Here is a 25,489-nt window from a genome sequence, read left to right on the forward strand (position 1 = left end):
AAAAGTATCATGGCATGCCCAATAATATACAGCTAACACACTTGAAGATGCAGCAGCCAGCAAAACTACCCCAACAAAAAGCACTTACTGCAATGTGAACCAAAGTTAGTGTTTTTGTAGGGGTAATAATAATGGACCCTGATGCCAACATTTACATTGTAATAAATCCAATAAGATTGGCACAACCAAGACAACCCCAAAGAGAAGCACTTATGAACACAAGAATCCGCAGTGGCTCAATTTGAAGTGATCTGAGGGTGATTCCCATGAAATATGGCTTCCAACACATTCAGTTGCTTTTATCAATTTAAACTGCCCCAACAAGTAGCACTTACTGAATTCAGAAATCAAGTCAGTGCTACAGTCGTGGTAATAAAAATTGCTTAAATGACATGTCAGTGTTCTTCAACCAGTGACACACAATCTAGATTTGCTGTCCTGGTGAATTCAGATGGACTTCAGTGTCTAGAAAAAATAATGGACATTCACTGTGTCTGCATTGGCCCAGTGATATGTCTGCTGAAATACTCACAACCAAGACAACCCCAAAGAGAAGCACTTATGAAGAAAACAAATCATCAGTGTCTTCTTTAGAGGTGACCTGAAGGTGATTCCAATGACATCTATCTGCAGTTACAGTCTGTAGCATTTGTCATCTTCAACCGCACTAACAAGAAGCACTTACTGCATTCAAGCTCCAATCAATGCTCAAGTTGGGTCAGCATCAGCGACTTGCAGTTTCCCACTGCAACTTGAGCTTCTCTGGATTCCAGGGGGTTCTTTTTGGCACCTTCTGTGATGTGCCCCAGTGGAAGTGGCGTTTCTTGCGCACATTCACTCATCTTAAATGCTGAAAGCCGTCCTTTCCAGCTAACTCCGCCTTCTTTTTGATTACTTTCAATGGTCTGGACTGTTGTAAGTGGACAACAGCACTATAGGCACTTCATGAGCACCCATCATCTCAAATGAATGCATGCCATTGTCAGAAGATGAATTGGTCAATCAAAGTACAATGAGTTTTCTTGGTGCAGCGCTTTACATCATGGCGGCCTCCAGTTGCACCTTCATCAGCTGTACTTTAAATGAGACAAAAAAGTACAGTTTGTACTGAATATCTATTCCAACAGGGACATTCTTCTAGAAGACTCAAAGTCAGCATCTGAGTCAAAAAGTATCATGGCATGCCCAATAATATACAGCTAACACACTTGAAGATGCAGCAGTCAGCAAAACTACCCCAACAAAAAGCACTTACTGCAATGTGAACCAAAGTTAGTGTTTTTGTAGGGGTAATAATAATGGACCCTGATGCCAACATTTACATTGTAATAAATCCAATAAGATTGGCACAACCAAGACAACCCCAAAGAGAAGCACTTATGAACACAAGAATCCGCAGTGGCTCAATTTGAAGTGATCTGAGGGTGATTCCCATGAAATATGGCTTCCAACACATTCAGTTGCTTTTATCAATTTAAACTGCCCCAACAAGTAGCACTTACTGAATTCAGAAATCAAGTCAGTGCTACAGTCGTGGTAATAAAAATTGCTTAAATGACATGTCAGTGTTCTTCAACCAGTGACACACAATCTAGATTTGCTGTCCTGGTGAATTCAGATGGACTTCAGTGTCTAGAAAAAATAATGGACATTCACTGTGTCTGCATTGGCCCAGTGATATGTCTGCTGAAATACTCACAACCAAGACAACCCCAAAGAGAAGCACTTATGAAGAAAACAAATCATCAGTGTCTTCTTTAGAGGTGACCTGAAGGTGATTCCAATGACATCTATCTGCAGTTACAGTCTGTAGCATTTGTCATCTTCAACCGCACTAACAAGAAGCACTTACTGCATTCAAGCTCCAATCAATGCTCAAGTTGGGTCAGCATCAGCGACTTGCAGTTTCCCACTGCAACTTGAGCTTCTCTGGATTCCAGGGGGTTCTTTTTGGCACCTTCTGTGATGTGCCCCAGTGGAAGTGGCGTTTCTTGCGCACATTCACTCATCTTAAATGCTGAAAGCCGTCCTTTCCAGCTAACTCCGCCTTCTTTTTGATTACTTTCAATGGTCTGGACTGTTGTAAGTGGACAACAGCACTATAGGCACTTCATGAGCACCCATCATCTCAAATGAATGCATGCCATTGTCAGAAGATGAATTGGTCAATCAAAGTACAATGAGTTTTCTTGGTGCAGCGCTTTACATCATGGCGGCCTCCAGTTGCACCTTCATCAGCTGTACTTTAAATGAGACAAAAAAGTACAGTTTGTACTGAATATCTATTCCAACAGGGACATTCTTCTAGAAGACTCAAAGTCAGCATCTGAGTCAAAAAGTATCATGGCATGCCCAATAATATACAGCTAACACACTTGAAGATGCAGCAGCCAGCAAAACTACCCCAACAAAAAGCACTTACTGCAATGTGAACCAAAGTTAGTGTTTTTGTAGGGGTAATAATAATGGCCAAATCTGGACCCTGATGCCAACATTTACATTGTAATAAATCCAATAAGATTGGCACAACCAAGACAACCCCAAAGAGAAGCACTTATGAACACAAGAATCCGCAGTGGCTCAATTTGAAGTGATCTGAGGGTGATTCCCATGAAATATGGCTTCCAACACATTCAGTTGCTTTTATCAATTTAAACTGCCCCAACAAGTAGCACTTACTGAATTCAGAAATCAAGTCAGTGCTACAGTCGTGGTAATAAAAATTGCTTAAATGACATGTCAGTGTTCTTCAACCAGTGACACACAATCTAGATTTGCTGTCCTGGTGAATTCAGATGGACTTCAGTGTCTAGAAAAAATAATGGACATTCACTGTGTCTGCATTGGCCCAGTGATATGTCTGCTGAAATACTCACAACCAAGACAACCCCAAAGAGAAGCACTTATGAAGAAAACAAATCATCAGTGTCTTCTTTAGAGGTGACCTGAAGGTGATTCCAATGACATCTATCTGCAGTTACAGTCTGTAGCATTTGTCATCTTCAACCGCACTAACAAGAAGCACTTACTGCATTCAAGCTCCAATCAATGCTCAAGTTGGGTCAGCATCAGCGACTTGCAGTTTCCCACTGCAACTTGAGCTTCTCTGGATTCCAGGGGGTTCTTTTTGGCACCTTCTGTGATGTGCCCCAGTGGAAGTGGCGTTTCTTGCGCACATTCACTCATCTTAAATGCTGAAAGCCGTCCTTTCCAGCTAACTCCGCCTTCTTTTTGATTACTTTCAATGGTCTGGACTGTTGTAAGTGGACAACAGCACTATAGGCACTTCATGAGCACCCATCATCTCAAATGAATGCATGCCATTGTCAGAAGATGAATTGGTCAATCAAAGTACAATGAGTTTTCTTGGTGCAGCGCTTTACATCATGGCGGCCTCCAGTTGCACCTTCATCAGCTGTACTTTAAATGAGACAAAAAAGTACAGTTTGTACTGAATATCTATTCCAACAGGGACATTCTTCTAGAAGACTCAAAGTCAGCATCTGAGTCAAAAAGTATCATGGCATGCCCAATAATATACAGCTAACACACTTGAAGATGCAGCAGTCAGCAAAACTACCCCAACAAAAAGCACTTACTGCAATGTGAACCAAAGTTAGTGTTTTTGTAGGGGTAATAATAATGGACCCTGATGCCAACATTTACATTGTAATAAATCCAATAAGATTGGCACAACCAAGACAACCCCAAAGAGAAGCACTTATGAACACAAGAATCCGCAGTGGCTCAATTTGAAGTGATCTGAGGGTGATTCCCATGAAATATGGCTTCCAACACATTCAGTTGCTTTTATCAATTTAAACTGCCCCAACAAGTAGCACTTACTGAATTCAGAAATCAAGTCAGTGCTACAGTCGTGGTAATAAAAATTGCTTAAATGACATGTCAGTGTTCTTCAACCAGTGACACACAATCTAGATTTGCTGTCCTGGTGAATTCAGATGGACTTCAGTGTCTAGAAAAAATAATGGACATTCACTGTGTCTGCATTGGCCCAGTGATATGTCTGCTGAAATACTCACAACCAAGACAACCCCAAAGAGAAGCACTTATGAAGAAAACAAATCATCAGTGTCTTCTTTAGAGGTGACCTGAAGGTGATTCCAATGACATCTATCTGCAGTTACAGTCTGTAGCATTTGTCATCTTCAACCGCACTAACAAGAAGCACTTACTGCATTCAAGCTCCAATCAATGCTCAAGTTGGGTCAGCATCAGCGACTTGCAGTTTCCCACTGCAACTTGACCTTCTCTGGATTCCAGGGGGTTCTTTTTGGCACCTTCTGTGATGTGCCCCAGTGGAAGTGCGTTTCTTGCGCACATTCACTCATCTTAAATGCTGAAAGCCGTCCTTTCCAGCTAACTCCGCCTTCTTTTTGATTACTTTCAATGGTCTGGACTGTTGTAAGTGGACAACAGCACTATAGGCACTTCATGAGCACCCATCATCTCAAATGAATGCATGCCATTGTCAGAAGATGAATTGGTCAATCAAAGTACAATGAGTTTTCTTGGTGCAGCGCTTTACATCATGGCGGCCTCCAGTTGCACCTTCATCAGCTGTACTTTAAATGAGACAAAAAAGTACAGTTTGTACTGAATATCTATTCCAACAGGGACATTCTTCTAGAAGACTCAAAGTCAGCATCTGAGTCAAAAAGTATCATGGCATGCCCAATAATATACAGCTAACACACTTGAAGATGCAGCAGCCAGCAAAACTACCCCAACAAAAAGCACTTACTGCAATGTGAACCAAAGTTAGTGTTTTTGTAGGGGTAATAATAATGGCCAAATCTGGACCCTGATGCCAACATTTACATTGTAATAAATCCAATAAGATTGGCACAACCAAGACAACCCCAAAGAGAAGCACTTATGAACACAAGAATCCGCAGTGGCTCAATTTGAAGTGATCTGAGGGTGATTCCCATGAAATATGGCTTCCAACACATTCAGTTGCTTTTATCAATTTAAACTGCCCCAACAAGTAGCACTTACTGAATTCAGAAATCAAGTCAGTGCTACAGTCGTGGTAATAAAAATTGCTTAAATGACATGTCAGTGTTCTTCAACCAGTGACACACAATCTAGATTTGCTGTCCTGGTGAACTCAGATGGACTTCAGTGTCTAGAAAAAATAATGGACATTCACTGTGTCTGCATTGGCCCAGTGATATGTCTGCTGAAATACTCACAACCAAGACAACCCCAAAGAGAAGCACTTATGAAGAAAACAAATCATCAGTGTCTTCTTTAGAGGTGACCTGAAGGTGATTCCAATGACATCTATCTGCAGTTACAGTCTGTAGCATTTGTCATCTTCAACCGCACTAACAAGAAGCACTTACTGCATTCAAGCTCCAATCAATGCTCAAGTTGGGTCAGCATCAGCGACTTGCAGTTTCCCACTGCAACTTGACCTTCTCTGGATTCCAGGGGGTTCTTTTTGGCACCTTCTGTGATGTGCCCCAGTGGAAGTGGCGTTTCTTGCGCACATTCACTCATCTTAAATGCTGAAAGCCGTCCTTTCCAGCTAACTCCGCCTTCTTTTTGATTACTTTCAATGGTCTGGACTGTTGTAAGTGGACAACAGCACTATAGGCACTTCATGAGCACCCATCATCTCAAATGAATGCCTGCCATTGTCAGAAGATGAATTGGTCAATCAAAGTACAATGAGTTTTCTTGGTGCAGCGCTTTACATCATGGCGGCCTCCAGTTGCACCTTCATCAGCTGTACTTTAAACTAGACAAAAAAGTACAGTTTGTACTGAATATCTATTCCAACAGGGACATTCTTCTAGAAGACTCAAAGTCAGCATCTGAGTCAAAAAGTATCATGGCATGCCCAATAATATACAGCTAACACACTTGAAGATGCAGCAGTCAGCAAAACTACCCCAACAAAAAGCACTTACTGCAATGTGAACCAAAGTTAGTGTTTTTGTAGGGGTAATAATAATGGACCCTGATGCCAACATTTACATTGTAATAAATCCAATAAGATTGGCACAACCAAGACAACCCCAAAGAGAAGCACTTATGAACACAAGAATCCGCAGTGGCTCAATTTGAAGTGATCTGAGGGTGATTCCCATGAAATATGGCTTCCAACACATTCAGTTGCTTTTATCAATTTAAACTGCCCCAACAAGTAGCACTTACTGAATTCAGAAATCAAGTCAGTGCTACAGTCGTGGTAATAAAAATTGCTTAAATGACATGTCAGTGTTCTTCAACCAGTGACACACAATGTAGATTTGCTGTCCTGGTGAATTCAGATATACTTCAGTGTCTAGAAAAAATAATGGACATTCACTGTGTCTGCATTGGCCCAGTGATATGTCTGCTGAAATACTCACAACCAAGACAACCCCAAAGAGAAGCATTTATGAAGAAAACAAATCATCAGTGTCTTCTTTAGAGGTGACCTGAAGGTGATTCCAATGACATCTATCTGCAGTTACAGTCTGTAGCATTTGTCATCTTCAACCGCACTAACAAGAAGCACTTACTGCATTCAAGCTCCAATCAATGCTCAAGTTGGGTCAGCATCAGCGACTTGCAGTTTCCCACTGCAACTTGACCTTCTCTGGATTCCAGGGGGTTCTTTTTGTCACCTTCTGTGATGTGCCCCAATGGAAGTGCCGTTTCTTGCGAAGATTCACTCATCTTAAATGCTGAAAGCCGTCCTTTCCAGCTAACTCCGCCTTCTTTTTGATTATTTTCAATGGTCTGGACTGTTGTAAGTGGACAACAGCACTATAGGCACTTCATGAGCACCCATCATCTCAAATGAATGCCTGCCATTGTCAGAAGATGAATTGGTCAATCAAAGTACAATGAGTTTTCTTGGTGCAGCGCTTTACATCATGGCGGCCTCCAGTTGCACCTTCATCAGCTGTACTTTAAACTAGACAAAAAAGTACAGTTTGTACTGAATATCTATTCCAACAGGGACATTCTTCTAGAAGACCCAAAGTCAGCATCTGAGTCAAAAAGTATCATGGCATGCCCAATAATATACAGCTAACACACTTGAAGATGCAGCAGTCAGCAAAACTACCCCAACAAAAAGCACTTACTGCAATGTGAACCAAAGTTAGTGTTTTTGTAGGGGTAATAATAATGGACCCTGATGCCAACATTTACATTGTAATAAATCCAATAAGATTGGCACAACCAAGACAACCCCAAAGAGAAGCACTTATGAACACAAGAATCCGCAGTGGCTCAATTTGAAGTGATCTGAGGGTGATTCCCATGAAATATGGCTTCCAACACATTCTGTTGCTTTTATCAATTTAAACTGCCCCAACAAGTAGCACTTACTGAATTCAGAAAACAAGTCAGTGCTACAGTCGTGGTAATAAAAATTGCTTCAATGACATGTCAGTGTTCTTCAACCAGTGACACACAATCTAGATTTGCTGTCCTGGTGAATTCAGATGGACTTCAGTGTCTAGAAAAAATAATGGACATTCACTGTGTCTGCATTGGCCCAGTGGTATGTCTGCTGAAATATTCACAACCAAGACAACCCCAAAGAGAAGCACTTATGAACACAAGAATCAGCAGTGGCTCAATTTGAAGTGATCTGAGGGTGATTCCAATGAAATATGGCTTCCAACACATTCAGTTGCTTTTATCAATTTAAACTGCCCCAACAAGTAGCACTTACTGAATTCAGATATCAAGTCAGTGCTACAGTCGTGGTAATAAAAATTGCTTAAATGACATGTCAGTGTTCTTCAACCAGTGACACACAATCTAGATTTGCTGTCCTGGTGAACTCAGATGGACTTCAGTGTCTAGAAAAAATAATGGACATTCACTTTGTCTGCATTGGCCCAGTGATATGTCTGCTGAAATACTCACAACCAAGACAACCCCAAAGAGAAGCACTTATGAAGAAAACAAATCATCAGTGTCTTCTTTAGAGGAGACCTGAAGGTGATTCCAATGACATCTATCTGCAGTTACAGTCTGTAGCATTTGTCATCTTCAACCGCACTAACAAGAAGCACTTACTGCATTCAAGCTCCAATCAATGCTCAAGTTGGGTCAGCATCAGCGACTTGCAGTTTCCCACTGCAACTTGACCTTCTCTGGATTCCAGGGGGTTCTTTTTGGCACCTTCTGTGATGTGCCCCAGTGGAAGTGGCGTTTCTTGCGCACATTCACTCATCTTAAATGCTGAAAGCAGTCCTTTCCATCTAACTCCGCCTTCTTTTTGATTACTTTCAATGTTCTGAACTGTTGTAAGTGGACAACAGCACTATAGGCACTTCATGAGCACCCATCATCTCAAATGAATGCCTGCCATTGTCAGAAGATGAATTGGTCAATCAAAGTACAATGAGTTTTCTTGGTGCAGCGCTTTACATCATGGCGGCCTCCAGTTGCACCTTCATCAGCTGTACTTTAAACTAGACAAAAAAGTACAGTTTGTACTGAATATCTATTCCAACAGGGACATTCTTCTAGAAGACTCAAAGTCAGCATCTGAGTCAAAAAGTATCATGGCATGCCCAATAATATACAGCTAACACACTTGAAGATGCAGCAGCTCAGCAAAACTACCCCAACAAAAAGCACTTACTGCAATGTGAACCAAAGTTAGTGTTTTTGTAGGGGTAATAATAATGGCCAAATCTGGACCCTGATGCCAACATTTACATTGTAATAAATCCAATAAGATTGGCACAACCAAGACAACCCCAAAGAGAAGCACTTATGAACACAAGAATCCGCAGTGGCTCAATTTGAAGTGATCTGAGGGTGATTCCCATGAAATATGGCTTCCAACACATTCAGTTGCTTTTATCAATTTAAACTGCCCCAACAAGTAGCACTTACTGAATTCAGAAATCAAGTCAGTGCTACAGTCGTGGTAATAAAAATTGCTTAAATGACATGTCAGTGTTCTTCAACCAGTGACACACAATCTAGATTTGCTGTCCTGGTGAACTCAGATGGACTTCAGTGTCTAGAAAAAATAATGGACATTCACTGTGTCTGCATTGGCCCAGTGATATGTCTGCTGAAATACTCACAACCAAGACAACCCCAAAGAGAAGCACTTATGAAGAAAACAAATCATCAGTGTCTTCTTTAGAGGTGACCTGAAGGTGATTCCAATGACATCTATCTGCAGTTACAGTCTGTAGCATTTGTCATCTTCAACCGCACTAACAAGAAGCACTTACTGCATTCAAGCTCCAATCAATGCTCAAGTTGGGTCAGCATCAGCGACTTGCAGTTTCCCACTGCAACTTGACCTTCTCTGGATTCCAGGGGGTTCTTTTTGGCACCTTCTGTGATGTGCCCCAGTGGAAGTGGCGTTTCTTGCGCACATTCACTCATCTTAAATGCTGAAAGCCGTCCTTTCCAGCTAACTCCGCCTTCTTTTTGATTACTTTCAATTTTTGGACTGTTGTAAGTGGACAACAGCACTATAGGCACTTCATGAGCACCCATCATCTCAAATGAATGCATGCCATTGTCAGAAGATGAATTGGTCAATCAAAGTACAATGAGTTTTCTTGGTGCAGCGCTTTACATCATGGCGGCCTCCAGTTGCACCTTCATCAGCTGTACTTTAAATGAGACAAAAAAGTACAGTTTGTACTGAATATCTACTCCAACAGGGACATTCTTCTAGAAGACTCAAAGTCAGCATCTGAATCAAAAAGTATCATGGCATGCCCAATAATATACAGCTAACACACTTGAAGATGCAGCAGCCAGCAAAACTACCCCAACAAAAAGCACTTACTGCAATGTGAACCAAAGTTAGTGTTTTTGTAGGGGTAATAATAATGGCCAAATCTGGACCCTGATGCCAACATTTACATTGTAATAAATCCAATAAGATTGGCACAACCAAGACAACCCCAAAGAGAAGCACTTATGAACACAAGAATCCGCAGTGGCTCAATTTGAAGTGATCTGAGGGTGATTCCCATGAAATATGGCTTCCAACACATTCAGTTGCTTTTATCAATTTAAACTGCCACAACAAGTATCACTTACTGAATTCAGAAATCAAGTCAGTGCTACAGTCGTGGTAATAAAAATTGCTTAAATGACATGTCAGTGTTCTTCAACCAGTGACACACAATCGAGATTTGCTGTCCTGGTGAATTCAGATGGACTTGTGTCTAGAAAAAATAATGGACATTCACTGTGTCTGCATTGGCCCAGTGATATGTCTGCTGAAATACTCACAACCAAGACAACCCCAAAGAGAAGCACTTATGAAGAAAACAAATCATCAGTGTCTTCTTTAGAGGTGACCTGAAGGTGATTCCAATGACATCTATCTGCAGTTACAGTCTGTAGCATTTGTCATCTTCAACCGCACTAACAAGAAGCACTTACTGCATTCAAGCTCCAATCAATGCTCAAGTTGGGTCAGCATCAGCAACTTGCAGTTTCCCTCTGCAACTTGAGCTTCTCTGGATTCCAGGGGGTTCTTTTTGGCACCTTCTGTGATGTGCCCCAGTGGAAGTGACGTTTCTTGCGCACATTCACTCATCTTAAATGCTGAAAGCCGTCCTTTCCAGTTAACTCCGCCTTCTTTTTGATTACTTTCAATGGTCTGGACTGTTGTAAGTGGACAACAGCACTATAGGCACTTCATGAGCACCCATCATCTCAAATGAATGCATGCCATTGTCAGAAGATGAATTGGTCAATCAAAGTACAATGAGTTTTCTTGGTGCAGCGCTTTACATCATGGCGGCCTCCAGTTGCACCTTCATCAGCTGTACTTTAAATGAGACAAAAAAGTACAGTTTGTACTGAATATCTATTCCAACAGGGACATTCTTCTAGAAGACTCAAAGTCAGCATCTGAGTCAAAAAGTATCATGGCATGTCCAATAATATACAGCTAACACACTTGAAGATGCAGCAGTCAGCAAAACTACCCCAACAAAAAGCACTTACTGCAATGTGAACCAAAGTTAGTGTTTTTGTAGGGGTAATAATAATGGACCCTGATGCCAACATTTACATTGTCAGCATCAGCGACTTGCAGTTTCCCACTGCAACTTGAGCTTCTCTGGATTCCAGGGGGTTCTTTTTGGCACCTTCTGTGATGTGCCCCAGTGGAAGTGTCGTTTCTTGCGCACATTCACTCATCTTAAATGCTGAAAGCCGTCCTTTCCAGCTAACTCCGCCTTCTTTTTGATTACTTTCAATGGTCTGGACTGTTGTAAGTGGACAACAGCACTATAGGCACTTCATGAGCACCCATCATCTCAAATGAATGCATGCCATTGTCAGAAGATGAATTGGTCAATCAAAGTACAATGAGTTTTCTTGGTGCAGCGCTTTACATCAGGGCGGCCTCCAGTTGCACCTTCAAATGAGACAAAAAAGTACAGTTTGTACTGAATATCTATTCCAACAGGGACATTCTTCTAGAAGACTCAAAGTCAGCATCTGAGTCAAAAAGTATCATGGCATGCCCAATAATATACAGCTAACACACTTGAAGATGCAGCAGCCAGCAAAACTACCCCAACAAAAAGCACTTACTGCAATGTGAACCAAAGTTAGTGTTTTTATAGGGGTAATAATAATGGCCAAATCTGGACCCTGATGCCAAAATTTACATTGTAATAAATCCAATAAGATTGGCACAACCAAGACAACCCCACAGAGAAGCACTTATGAACACAAGAATCCGCAGTGGCTCAATTTGAAGTGATCTGAGGGTGATTCCAATGAAATATGGCTTCCAACACATTCAGTTGCTTTTATCAATTTAAACTGCCCCAACAAGTAGCACTTACTGAATTCAGAAATCAAGTCAGTGCTACAGTCGTGGTAATAAAAATTGCTTAAATGACATGTCAGTGTTCTTCAACCAGTGACACACAATCTAGATTTGCTGTCCTGGTGAACTCAGATGGACTTCAGTGTCTAGAAAAAATAATGGACATTCACTGTGTCTGCATTGGCCCAGTGATATGTCTGCTGAAATACTCACAACCAAGACAACCCCAAAGAGAAGCACTTATGAAGAAAACAAATCATCAGTGTCTTCTTTAGAGGTGACCTGAAGGTGATTCCAATGACATCTATCTGCAGTTACAGTCTGTAGCATTTGTCATCTTCAACCGCACTAACAAGAAGCACTTACTGCATTCAAGCTCCAATCAATGCTCAAGTTGGGTCAGCATCAGCGACTTGCAGTTTCCCACTGCAACTTGACCTTCTCTGGATTCCAGGGGGTTCTTTTTGGCACCTTCTGTGATGTGCCCCAGTGGAAGTGGCGTTTCTTGCGCACATTCACTCATCTTAAATGCTGAAAGCCGTCCTTTCCAGCTAACTCCGCCTTCTTTTTGATTACTTTCAATGTTCTGGACTGTTGTAAGTGGACAACAGCACTATAGGCACTTCATGAGCACCCATCATCTCAAATGAATGCATGCCATTGTCAGAAGATGAATTGGTCAATCAAAGTACAATGAGTTTTCTTGGTGCAGCGCTTTACATCATGGCGGCCTCCAGTTGCACCTTCATCAGCTGTACTTTAAATGAGACAAAAAAGTACAGTTTGTACTGAATATCTATTCCAACAGGGACATTCTTCTAGAAGACTCAAAGTCAGCATCTGAGTCAAAAAGTATCATGGCATGCCCAATAATATACAGCTAACACACTTGAAGATGCAGCAGCCAGCAAAACTACCCCAACAAAAAGCACTTACTGCAATGTGAACCAAAGTTAGTGTTTTTGTAGGGGTAATAATAATGCAATTGGACCCTGATGCCAACATTTACATTGTAATAAATCCAATAAGATTGGCACAACCAAGACAACCCCAAAGAGAAGCACTTATGAACACAAGAATCCGCAGTGGCTCAATTTGAAGTGATCTGAGGGTGATTCCCATGAAATATGGCTTCCAACACATTCAGTTGCTTTTATCAATTTAAACTGCCCCAACAAGTAGCACTTACTGAATTCAGAAATCAAGTCAGTGCTACAGTCGTGGTAATAAAAATTGCTTAAATGACATGTCAGTGTTCTTCAACCAGTGACACACAATCGAGATTTGCTGTCCTGGTGAATTCAGATGGACTTAGTGTCTAGAAAAAATAATGGACATTCACTGTGTCTGCATTGGCCCAGTGATATGTCTGCTGAAATACTCACAACCAAGACAACCCCAAAGAGAAGCACTTATGAAGAAAACAAATCATCAGTGTCTTCTTTAGAGGTGACCTGAAGGTGATTCCAATGACATCTATCTGCAGTTACAGTCTGTAGCATTTGTCATCTTCAACCGCACTAACAAGAAGCACTTACTGCATTCAAGCTCCAATCAATGCTCAAGTTGGGTCAGCATCAGCAACTTGCAGTTTCCCTCTGCAACTTGAGCTTCTCTGGATTCCAGGGGGTTCTTTTTGGCACCTTCTGTGATGTGCCCCAGTGGAAGTGACGTTTCTTGCGCACATTCACTCATCTTAAATGCTGAAAGCCGTCCTTTCCAGTTAACTCCGCCTTCTTTTTGATTACTTTCAATGGTCTGGACTGTTGTAAGTGGACAACAGCACTATAGGCACTTCATGAGCACCCATCATCTCAAATGAATGCATGCCATTGTCAGAAGATGAATTGGTCAATCAAAGTAAAATGAGTTTTCTTGGTGCAGCGCTTTACATCATGGCGGCCTCCAGTTGCACCTTCATCAGCTGTACTTTAAATGAGACAAAAAAGTACAGTTTGTACTGAATATCTATTCCAACAGGGACATTCTTCTAGAAGACTCAAAGTCAGCATCTGAGTCAAAAAGTATCATGGCATGTCCAATAATATACAGCTAACACACTTGAAGATGCAGCAGTCAGCAAAACTACCCCAACAAAAAGCACTTACTGCAATGTGAACCAAAGTTAGTGTTTTTGTAGGGGTAATAATAATGGACCCTGATGCCAACATTTACATTGTCAGCATCAGCGACTTGCAGTTTCCCACTGCAACTTGAGCTTCTCTGGATTCCAGGGGGTTCTTTTTGGCACCTTCTGTGATGTGCCCCAGTGGAAGTGTCGTTTCTTGCGCACATTCACTCATCTTAAATGCTGAAAGCCGTCCTTTCCAGCTAACTCCGCCTTCTTTTTGATTACTTTCAATGGTCTGGACTGTTGTAAGTGGACAACAGCACTATAGGCACTTCATGAGCACCCATCATCTCAAATGAATGCATGCCATTGTCAGAAGATGAATTGGTCAATCAAAGTACAATGAGTTTTCTTGGTGCAGCGCTTTACATCAGGGCGGCCTCCAGTTGCACCTTCATCAGCTGTACTTTAAATGAGACAAAAAAGTACAGTTTGTACTGAATATCTATTCCAACAGGGACATTCTTCTAGAAGACTCAAAGTCAGCATCTGAGTCAAAAAGTATCATGGCATGTCCAATAATATACAGCTAACACACTTGAAGATGCAGCAGTCAGCAAAACTACCCCAACAAAAAGCACTTACTGCAATGTGAACCAAAGTTAGTGTTTTTGTAGGGGTAATAATAATGGACCCTGATGCCAACATTTACATTGTCAGCATCAGCGACTTGCAGTTTCCCACTGCAACTTGAGCTTCTCTGGATTCCAGGGGGTTCTTTTTGGCACCTTCTGTGATGTGCCCCAGTGGAAGTGTCGTTTCTTGCGCACATTCACTCATCTTAAATGCTGAAAGCCGTCCTTTCCAGCTAACTCCGCCTTCTTTTTGATTACTTTCAATGGTCTGGACTGTTGTAAGTGGACAACAGCACTATAGGCACTTCATGAGCACCCATCATCTCAAATGAATGCATGCCATTGTCAGAAGATGAATTGGTCAATCAAAGTACAATGAGTTTTCTTGGTGCAGCGCTTTACATCAGGGCGGCCTCCAGTTGCACCTTCAAATGAGACAAAAAAGTACAGTTTGTACTGAATATCTATTCCAACAGGGACATTCTTCTAGAAGACTCAAAGTCAGCATCTGAGTCAAAAAGTATCATGGCATGCCCAATAATATACAGCTAACACACTTGAAGATGCAGCAGCCAGCAAAACTACCCCAACAAAAAGCACTTACTGCAATGTGAACCAAAGTTAGTGTTTTTGTAGGGGTAATAATAATGGCCAAATCTGGACCCTGATGCCAACATTTACATTGTAATAAATCCAATAAGATTGGCACAACCAAGACAACCCCAAAGAGAAGCACTTATGAACACAAGAATCCGCAGTGGCTCAATTCGAAGTGATCTGAGGGTGATTCCCATGAAATATGGCTTCCAACACATTCAGTTGCTTTTATCAATTTAAACTGCCACAACAAGTATCACTTACTGAATTCAGAAATCAAGTCAGTGCTACAGTCGTGGTAATAAAAATTGCTTAAATGACATGTCAGTGTTCTTCAACCAGTGACACACAATCGAGATTTGCTGTCCTGGTGAATTCAGATGGACTTGTGTCTAGAAAAAATAATGGACATTCACTGTGTCTGCATTGGCCCAGTGATATGTCTGCTGAAATACTCACAACCAAGACAACCCCAAAGAGAAGCACTTATGAAGAAAACAAATCATCAGTGTCTTCTTTAGAGGTGACCTGAAGGTGATTCCAATGACATCTATCTGCAGTTACAGTCTGTAGCATTTGTCATCTTCAACCGCACTAACAAGAAGCACTTACTGCATTCAAGCTCCAATCAATGCTCAAGTTGGGTCAGCATCAGCAACTTGCAGTTTCCCTCTGCAACTTGAGCTTCTCTGGATTCCAGGGGGTTCTTTTTGGCACCTTCTGTGATGTGCCCCAGTGGAAGTGACGTTTCTTGCGCACATTCACTCATCTTAAATGCTGAAAGCCGTCCTTTCCAGTTAACTCCGCCTTCTTTTTGATTACTTTCAATGGTCTGGACTGTTGTAATTGGACAACAGCACTATAGGCACTTCATGAGCACCCATCATCTCAAATGAATACATGCCATTGTCAGAAGATGAATTGGTCAATCAAAGTACAATGAGTTTTCTTGGTGCAGCGCTTTACATCATGGCGGCCTCCAGTTGCACCTTCATCAGCTGTACTTTAAATGAGACAAAAAAGTACAGTTTGTACTGAATATCTATTCCAACAGGGACATTCTTCTAGAAGACTCAAAGTCAGCATCTGAGTCAAAAAGTATCATGGCATGTCCAATAATATACAGCTAACACACTTGAAGATGCAGCAGTCAGCAAAACTACCCCAACAAAAAGCACTTACTGCAATGTGAACCAAAGTTAGTGTTTTTGTAGGGGTAATAATAATGGACCCTGATGCCAACATTTACATTGTCAGCATCAGCGACTTGCAGTTTCCCACTGCAACTTGAGCTTCTCTGGATTCCAGGGGGTTCTTTTTGGCACCTTCTGTGATGTGCCCCAGTGGAAGTGTCGTTTCTTTCGCACATTCACTCATCTTAAATGCTGAAAGCCGTCCTTTCCAGCTAACTCCGCCTTCTTTTTGATTACTTTCAATGGTCTGGACTGTTGTAAGTGGACAACAGCACTATAGGCACTTCATGAGCACCCATCATCTCAAATGAATGCATGCCATTGTCAGAAGATGAATTGGTCAATCAAAGTACAATGAGTTTTCTTGGTGCAGCGCTTTACATCAGGGCGGCCTCCAGTTGCACCTTCAAATGAGACAAAAAAGTACAGTTTGTACTGAATATCTATTCCAACAGGGACATTCTTCTAGAAGACTCAAAGTCAGCATCTGAGTCAAAAAGTATCATGGCATGCCCAATAATATACAGCTAACACACTTGAAGATGCAGCAGCCAGCAAAACTACCCCAACAAAAAGCACTTACTGCAATGTGAACCAAAGTTAGTGTTTTTATAGGGGTAATAATAATGGCCAAATCTGGACCCTGATGCCAACATTTACATTGTAATAAATCCAATAAGATTGGCACAACCAAGACAACCCCAAAGAGAAGCACTTATGAACACAAGAATCAGCAGTGGCTCAATTTGAAGTGATCTGAGGGTGATTCCAATGAAATATGGCTTCCAACACATTCAGTTGCTTTTATCAATTTAAACTGCCCCAACAAGTAGCACTTACTGAATTCAGAAATCAAGTCAGTGCTACAGTCGTGGTAATAAAAATTGCTTAAATGACATGTCAGTGTTCTTCAACCAGTGACACACAATCTAGATTTGCTGTCCTGGTGAACTCAGATGGACTTCAGTGTCTAGAAAAAATAATGGACATTCACTGTGTCTGCATTGGCCCAGTGATATGTCTGCTGAAATACTCACAACCAAGACAACCCCAAAGAGAAGCACTTATGAAGAAAACAAATCATCAGTGTCTTCTTTAGAGGTGACCTGAAGGTGATTCCAATGACATCTATCTGCAGTTACAGTCTGTAGCATTTGTCATCTTCAACCGCACTAACAAGAAGCACTTACTGCATTCAAGCTCCAATCAATGCTCAAGTTGGGTCAGCATCAGCGACTTGCAGTTTCCCACTGCAACTTGAGCCTTCTCTGGATTCCAGGGGGTTCTTTTTGGCACCTTCTGTGATGTGCCCCAGTGGAAGTGGCGTTTCTTGCGCACATTCACTCATCTTAAATGCTGAAAGCAGTCCTTTCCAGTTAACTCCGCCTTCTTTTTGATTACTTTCAATGGTCTGGACTGTTGTAAGTGGACAACAGCACTATAGGCACTTCATGAGCACCCATCATCTCAAATGAATGCATGCCATTGTCAGAAGATGAATTGGTCAATCAAAGTACAATGAGTTTTCTTGGTGCAGCGCTTTACATCATGGCGGCCTCCAGTTGCACCTTCATCAGCTATACTTTAAATGAGACAAAAAAGTACAGTTTGTACTGAATATCTACTCCAACAGGGACATTCTTCTAGAAGACTCAAAGTCAGCATCTGAGTAAAAAAGTATCATGGCATGCCCAATAATATACAGCTAACACACTTGAAGATGCAGCAGCCAGCAAAACTACCCCAACAAAAAGCACTTACTGCAATGTGAACCAAAGTTAGTGTTTTTGTAGGGGTAATAATAATGGACCCTGATGCCAACATTTACATTGTAATAAATCCAATAAGATTGGCACAACCAAGACAACCCCAAAGAGAAGCACTTATGAACACAAGAATCCGCAGTGGCTCAATTTGAAGTGATCTGAGGGTGATTCCCATGAAATATGGCTTGCAACACATTCAGTTGCTTTTATCAATTTAAACTGCCCCAACAAGTATCACTTACTGAATTCAGAAATCAAGTCAGTGCTACAGTCGTGGTAATAAAAATTGCTTAAATGACATGTCAGTGTTCTTCAACCAGTGACACACAATCGAGATTTGCTGTCCTGGTGAATTCAGATGGACTTCAGTGTCTAGAAAAAATAATGGACATTCACTGTGTCTGCATTGGCCCAGTGATATGTCTGCTGAAATACTCACAACCAAGACAACCCCAAAAAGAAGCACTTATGAAGTAAACAAATCATCAGTGTCTTCTTTAGAGGTGACCTGAAGGTGAATCATATGGTGCTGTGGCTTAGTTGGTTAAAGTGCCTGTCTAGTAAACAGGAGATCCTGGGCTTAAATCCCAGCAGTGCCTTTGACATGAGAGCTGTGTTTAGTCTGTCTCTATACTTCAGGTGAAATCAGATTGTCTCTTCAGAATAGATGTGATTTATGCTCAAAATGACCTAAAGCATATGCTTTATACAACTAATGTTCATACACAGTCTAGAATCATCTCTAAGAACTGTGAAAACATCTTTAGATTTCATCAGGAAAGTATGTGATTCATTTATTTATGAATATTCTTACTACAGAGAGCCCAGCATGTTGGTCTCGTTAAATGCCTTGCTCAAGGAGTATTTAGACAGTGGCTTGGGAAGGAAAAGAGGGTGCTGTGGCTTAGTTGGTTAAAGTGCCTGTCGAGTAAACAGGAGATCCTGGGTTCAAAGCTTTCATATGAGAGAAGACCAAGAAAGACAGAGGCGCTGTTGCTTAGTGGTAAAGTGCCTGTCTTGTAAACAGGAGATCCTGGGCTCAAATCCCAGCAGTGCCTTTGACATGAGAGCTTTGTTTAGTCTGTCTCTATACTTCAGGTGAAATCACATTGGCTCTTCAGAATAGATGTGATTGACATTCAAAATGACCCAAAACATGTGGTTTATACAACTAATGTTCATACACAGTCTAGAATCATCTCTAAGAACTGTGAAAACATCTTTAGATTTCATCAGCAAAGTATGTGATTCATTTATTTATGAATATTCTTACTACAGAGAGCCCCAACATGTTGGTCTTGGTAAATTCCTTGCTCAAGGAGCCTTTAGACAGTGGCTTGGGAATGAAAAGAGGGTACTGTGGCTTAGTTGGTTAAAGTGCCTGTCTAGTAAACAAGAGATCCTGGGCTAAAATCCCAGCAGTCCCTTTGACATGAGAGCTGTGTTTAGTCTGTCTCTAAACTTCAGGTGAAATCAGATTGTCTCTTCAGAATAGATGTGATTGACACTAAAAATGACCCAAAGCATGTGCTTTATACAACTAATGTTCATACACAGTCCAGAATCATTTCATTTCATTTCTAAAAACTGTGAAGAAATCTTTAGATTTCATCAGCAAAGTATGTGATTCATTTATTTATGAATATTCTTACTACAGAGAGCCCCAACATGTTGGTCTTGGTAAATTCCTTGCTCAAGGAGCCTTTAGACAGTGGCTTGAGCATGAAAAGAAGTCGCTTTGGCTTAGTTGTTGAAAGTGCCTGTTTTGTAAACAGGGGAATCTGGGCTCGAATCCCAGCAGCGCCTCTGAAATGAGAGATGTGTTTAGTCTGTCTCTAAACTTCAGGTGAAATCAGATTGTCTCTTCAGAATAGATGTGATTGACACTCAAAATGACCCAAAGCATATGCTTTATACAACTAATGTTCATACACAGTCTAGAATCATCTCTAAAAACTGTGAAGAAATCTTTAGATTTCATCAGCAAAGTATGTGATTCATTTATTTATGAATATTCTTACTACAGAGAGCCCCAACATGTTGGTCTTGGTAAATTCATTGCTCAAGGAGCCTTTAGACAGTTGCTTGGGAACGAAAAGAGGGTACTGTGGCTTAGTTGGTTACAGTGCCTGTCTAGTAAACAGGAGATCCTGGGCTCAAATCCCAGCAGTCCTTTTGACATGAGAGCTGTGTTTAGTCTGTCTCTAAACTTCAGGTGAAATCAGATTGTCTCTTCAGAATAGATGTGAATTACACTCAAAATGACACAAAACATATGCTTTATACAACTAATGTCCATATCAGTCTAGAATAATCTCTAAGAACTGTGAAAACATCTTTAGATTTCATCAGCAAAGTATGTGATTCATTTATTTATGAATATTCTTACTACAGAGAGCCCCAACATGTTGGTCTTGGTAAATTCCTTGCTCAATGAGCATTTAGACAGTGGCTTGGGAATGAAAAGAGGGTGCTGTGGCCTAGTTCGTTAAAGTGACTGTCTAAAAAAAAGGAGATCCTGGGTTCAAATCCCAGCAGTGCCTCTGACATGAGAGATGTGTTTAGTCTGTCTCTAAACTTCAGGTAAAATCAGATTGTCTCTTCAGAATAGACATAAATGACCCAAAACAAATGCTTTATACAACTCACGTTCAAATACAGTCTAGAATCATTTCATTTCATTTATAAAAACTGTCAAGAAATCTTTAGATTTCATCAGCAAAGTATGTAATTCATTTATTTATGAATATTCTTACTACAGAGAGCCCCAACATGTTGGTCTTGGTAAATTCCTTGCTCAAGGAGCCTTTAGACAGTGGCTTGGGAATGAAAAGAGGGTACTGTGGCTTAGTTGGTTAAAGTGCCTGTCTAGTAAACAAGAGATCCTGGGCTAAAATCCCAGCAGTCCCTTTGACATGAGAGCTGTGTTTAGTCTGTCTCTAAACTTCAGGTGAAATCAGATTGTCTCTTCAGAATAGATGTGATTGACACTAAAAATGACCCAAAGCATGTGCTTTATACAACTAATGTTCATACACAGTCCAGAATCATTTCATTTCATTTCTAAAAACTGTGAAAATATCTTTAGATTTCATCAGCAAAGTATGTGATTCATTTATTTATGAATATTCTTACTACAGAGAGCCCCAACATGTTGGTCTTGGTAAATTCCTTGCTCAAGGAGCCTTTAGACAGTCGCTTAGGAATGAAAAGTGGGTGTTGTGGCTTAGTTGGTTAAAGTGCCTGTCTAGTAAACAGGAGATCCTGGGTTCAAATCCCAGCAGCGCCTCTGACATGAGAGATGTGTTTAGTCTGTCTCTAAACTTCAGGTGAAATCAGATTGTCTCTTCTGAATAGATGTGAATTACACTCAAAATGACAGAAAACATATGCTTTATACAACTAATGTCCATACACAGTCTACAATAATCTCTAAGAACTGTGAAAACATCTTTAGATTTCATCAGCAAAGTATGTGATTCATTTATTTATGAATATTCTTACTACAGAGAGCCCCAACATGTTGGTCTTGGTAAATTCCTTCCTCAAGGAGCCTTTAGACAGTGGCTTGAGCATGAAAAGAAGTCGCTTTGGCTTAGTTGTTGAAAGTGCCTGTTTTGTAAACAGGAGAATCTGGGCTCGAATCCCAGCAGCGCCTCTGAAATGAGAGATGTGTTTAGTCTGTCTCTAAACTTCAGGTGAAATCAGATTGTCTCTTCAGAATAGATGTGATTGACACTCAAAATGACCCAAAGCATATGCTTTATACAACTAATGTTCATACACAGTCTAGAATCATCTCTAAAAACTGTGAAAACATCTTTAGATTTCATCAGCAAAGTATGTGATTCATTTATTTATGAATATTCTTACTACAGAGAGCCCCAACATGTTGGTCTTGGTAAATTCCTTGCTCAAGGAGCCTTTAGACAGTGGCTTGAGCATGAAATGAAGTCACTGAGGTTTAGTGGTAAAGCACCTGTCTCGTAAACAGGAGATCCTGGGCTCAAATCCCAGCAGTGCCTTTGACATGAGAGCTGTGTTTAGTCTGTCTCTAAACTTAAGGTGAAATCAGATTGTCTCTTCTGAATAGATGTGAATTACACTCAAAATGACAGAAAACATATGCTTTATACAACTAATGTCCATACACAGTCTACAATAATCTCTAAGAACTGTGAAAACATCTTTAGATTTCATCAGCAAAGTATGTGATTCATTTATTTATGAATATTCTTACTACAGAGAGCCCCAACATGTTGGTCTTGGTAAATTCCTTGATCAAGGAGCCTTTAGACAGTGGCTTGGGAATGAAAAGAGGGTACTGTGGCTTAGTTGGTTAAAGTGCCTGTCTAGTAAACAGGAGATCCTGGGCTCAAATCCCAGCAGTGCCTTTGACATGAGAGCTGTGTTTAGTCTGTCTCTAAACTTCAGGTGAAATCAGATTGTCTCTTCTGAATAGATGTGAATTACACTCAAAATGACACGAAACATATGCTTTATACAACTAATGTCCATACACAGTCTACAATAATCTCTAAGAACTGTGAAAACATCATTAGATTTCATCAGCAAAGTATGTGATTCATTTATTTATGAATATTCTTACTACAGAGAGCCTCAACATGTTGGTATTGGTAAATTCCTTGCTCAAGGAGCCTTTAGACAGTGGCTTGGGAATGAAAAGAGGGTACTGTGGCTTAGTTGGTTAAAGTGCCTGTCTAGTAAACAGGAGATCCTGGGCTCAAATCCCAGCAGTCCCTTTGACATGAGAGCTGTGTTTAGTCTGTCTCTAAACTTCAGGTGAAATCAGAATAGATATGAATTACACTCAAAATGACACAAAACATATGCTTTATACAACTAATGTCCATACACAGTCTAGAATCATCTCTAAGAACTGTGAAAACATCTTTAGATTTCATCAGCAAAGTATGTGATTCATTTATTTATGAATATTCTTACTACAGAGAGCCCCAACATGTTGGTCTTGGTAAATTCCTTGCTCAAGGAGCCTTTAGACAGTGGCTTGGGAATGAAAAGAGGGTACTGTGGCTTAGTTGGTTAAAGTGCCTGTCTAGTAAACAGGAGATCCTGGGCTCAAATCCCAGCAGTCCCTTTGACATGAGAGCTGTGTTTAGTCTGTCTCTAAACTTCAGGTGAAATCAGATTGTCTCTTAGAATAGATGTGAATTACACTCAAAATGACACAAAACATATGCTTTATACAACTAATGTCCATACACAGTCTAGAATCATCTCTAAGAACTGTGAAAACATCTTTAGATTTCATCAGCAAAGTATGTGATTCATTTATTTATGAATATTCTTACTACAGAGAGCCCCAACATGTTGGTCTTGGTAAATTCCTTGCTCAAGGAGCCTTTAGACAGTGGCTTGAGCATGAAAAGAGGGTACTGTGGCTTAGTTGTTGAAAGTGCCTGTTTTGTAAACAGGAGAATCTGGGCTCGAATCCCAGCAGCGCCTCTGAAATGAGAGATGTGTTTAGTCTGTCTCTAAACTTCAGGTGAAATCAGATTGTCTCTTCAGAATAGATGTGATTGACACTCAAAATGACCCAAAGCATATGCTTTATACAACTAATGTTCATACACAGTCTAGAATCATCTCTAAAAACTGTGAAAACATCTTTAGATTTCATCAGCAAAGTATGTGATTCATTTATTTATGAATATTCTTACTACAGAGAGCCCCAACATGTTGGTCTTGGTAAATTCCTTGCTCAAGGAGCCTTTAGACAGTGGCTTGAGCATGAAATGAAGTCACTGAGGCTTAGTGGTTAAAGCGCCTGTCTCGTAAACAGGAGATCCTGGGCTCAAATCCCAGCAGTGCCTTTGACATGAGAGCTGTGTTTAGTCTGTCTCTAAACTTAAGGTGAAATCAGATTGTCTCTTCTGAATAGATGTGAATTACACTCAAAATGACAGAAAACATATGCTTTATACAACTAATGTCCATACACAGTCTACAATAATCTCTAAGAACTGTGAAAACATCTTTAGATTTCATCAGCAAAGTATGTGATTCATTTATTTATGAATATTCTTACTACAGAGAGCCCCAACATGTTGGTCTTGGTAAATTCCTTGATCAAGGAGCCTTTAGACAGTGGCTTGGGAATGAAAAGAGGGTACTGTGGCTTAGTTGGTTAAAGTGCCTGTCTAGTAAACAGGAGATCCTGGGCTCAAATCCCAGCAGTGCCTTTGACATGAGAGCTGTGTTTAGTCTGTCTCTAAACTTCAGGTGAAATCAGATTGTCTCTTCTGAATAGATGTGAATTACACTCAAAATGACACGAAACATATGCTTTATACAACTAATGTCCATACACAGTCTACAATAATCTCTAAGAACTGTGAAAACATCATTAGATTTCATCAGCAAAGTATGTGATTCATTTATTTATGAATATTCTTACTACAGAGAGCCTCAACATGTTGGTATTGGTAAATTCCTTGCTCAAGGAGCCTTTAGACAGTGGCTTGGGAATGAAAAGAGGGTACTGTGGCTTAGTTGGTTAAAGTGCCTGTCTAGTAAACAGGAGATCCTGGGCTCAAATCCCAGCAGTCCCTTTGACATGAGAGCTGTGTTTAGTCTGTCTCTAAACTTCAGGTGAAATCAGAATAGATATGAATTACACTCAAAATGACACAAAACATATGCTTTATACAACTAATGTCCATACACAGTCTAGAATCATCTCTAAGAACTGTGAAAACATCTTTAGATTTCATCAGCAAAGTATGTGATTCATTTATTTATGAATATTCTTACTACAGAGAGCCCCAACATGTTGGTCTTGGTAAATTCCTTGCTCAAGGAGCCTTTAGACAGTGGCTTGGGAATGAAAAGAGGGTACTGTGGCTTAGTTGGTTAAAGTGCCTGTCTAGTAAACAGGAGATCCTGGGCTCAAATCCCAGCAGTCCCTTTGACATGAGAGCTGTGTTTAGTCTGTCTCTAAACTTCAGGTGAAATCAGAATAGATGTGATTGACACTCAAAATGACCCAAAGCATATGCTTTATACAACTAATGTTCATACACAGTCTAGAATCATTTCATTTCATTTCTAAAAACTGTGAAGAAATCTTTAGATTTCATCAGCAAAGTATGTGATTCATTTATTTATGAATATTCTTACTACAGAGAGCCCCAACATGTTGCTCTTGGTAAATTCATTGCTCAAGGAGCCTTTAGACAGTTGCTTGGGAACGAAAAGAGGGTACTGTGGCTTAGTTGGTTACAGTGCCTGTCTAGTAAACAGGAGATCCTGGGCTCAAATCCCAGCAGTCCTTTTGACATGAGAGCAGTGTTTAGTCTGTCTCTCAACTTCAGGTGAAATCAGATTGTCTCTTCAGAATAGATGTGAATTACACTCAAAATGACACAAAACAT

At 40.6% G+C, this 25,489-nt stretch overlaps 12 non-coding genes across 12 annotated transcripts; all 12 read left to right on the top strand.

The window, feature by feature from the left end:
- Nucleotides 1-18,599: 18,599 nt before the first annotated feature.
- trnat-agu (transfer RNA threonine (anticodon AGU)) lies at nucleotides 18,600-18,673 on the top strand. The gene has a single exon. It is a non-coding gene; the product is annotated as a tRNA-Thr (tRNA).
- Nucleotides 18,674-19,060: 387 nt separating this feature from the next.
- Nucleotides 19,061-19,132, top strand: trnat-ugu (transfer RNA threonine (anticodon UGU)). Its single transcript has one exon. It is a non-coding gene; the product is annotated as a tRNA-Thr (tRNA).
- A 1,043-nt stretch (nucleotides 19,133-20,175) lies between these two features.
- On the top strand, nucleotides 20,176-20,249 carry trnat-agu (transfer RNA threonine (anticodon AGU)). The gene has a single exon. It is a non-coding gene; the product is annotated as a tRNA-Thr (tRNA).
- Nucleotides 20,250-21,289: 1,040 nt separating this feature from the next.
- trnat-agu (transfer RNA threonine (anticodon AGU)) lies at nucleotides 21,290-21,363 on the top strand. Its single transcript has one exon. It is a non-coding gene; the product is annotated as a tRNA-Thr (tRNA).
- A 1,031-nt stretch (nucleotides 21,364-22,394) lies between these two features.
- trnat-agu (transfer RNA threonine (anticodon AGU)) lies at nucleotides 22,395-22,468 on the top strand. Its single transcript has one exon. It is a non-coding gene; the product is annotated as a tRNA-Thr (tRNA).
- Nucleotides 22,469-22,763: 295 nt separating this feature from the next.
- On the top strand, nucleotides 22,764-22,837 carry trnat-agu (transfer RNA threonine (anticodon AGU)). Its single transcript has one exon. It is a non-coding gene; the product is annotated as a tRNA-Thr (tRNA).
- A 282-nt stretch (nucleotides 22,838-23,119) lies between these two features.
- On the top strand, nucleotides 23,120-23,193 carry trnat-agu (transfer RNA threonine (anticodon AGU)). Its single transcript has one exon. It is a non-coding gene; the product is annotated as a tRNA-Thr (tRNA).
- A 663-nt stretch (nucleotides 23,194-23,856) lies between these two features.
- Nucleotides 23,857-23,929, top strand: trnat-cgu (transfer RNA threonine (anticodon CGU)). The gene has a single exon. It is a non-coding gene; the product is annotated as a tRNA-Thr (tRNA).
- Nucleotides 23,930-24,224: 295 nt separating this feature from the next.
- trnat-agu (transfer RNA threonine (anticodon AGU)) lies at nucleotides 24,225-24,298 on the top strand. The gene has a single exon. It is a non-coding gene; the product is annotated as a tRNA-Thr (tRNA).
- Nucleotides 24,299-24,593: 295 nt separating this feature from the next.
- On the top strand, nucleotides 24,594-24,667 carry trnat-agu (transfer RNA threonine (anticodon AGU)). The gene has a single exon. It is a non-coding gene; the product is annotated as a tRNA-Thr (tRNA).
- A 282-nt stretch (nucleotides 24,668-24,949) lies between these two features.
- Nucleotides 24,950-25,023, top strand: trnat-agu (transfer RNA threonine (anticodon AGU)). Its single transcript has one exon. It is a non-coding gene; the product is annotated as a tRNA-Thr (tRNA).
- Nucleotides 25,024-25,315: 292 nt separating this feature from the next.
- Nucleotides 25,316-25,389, top strand: trnat-agu (transfer RNA threonine (anticodon AGU)). The gene has a single exon. It is a non-coding gene; the product is annotated as a tRNA-Thr (tRNA).
- Nucleotides 25,390-25,489: the final 100 nt, after the last annotated feature.

This window comes from Cottoperca gobio, chromosome 15 (genome assembly GCF_900634415.1).
Source record: "Cottoperca gobio chromosome 15, fCotGob3.1, whole genome shotgun sequence".
In the NCBI taxonomy this organism is placed as follows: domain Eukaryota; kingdom Metazoa; phylum Chordata; class Actinopteri; order Perciformes; family Bovichtidae; genus Cottoperca; species Cottoperca gobio.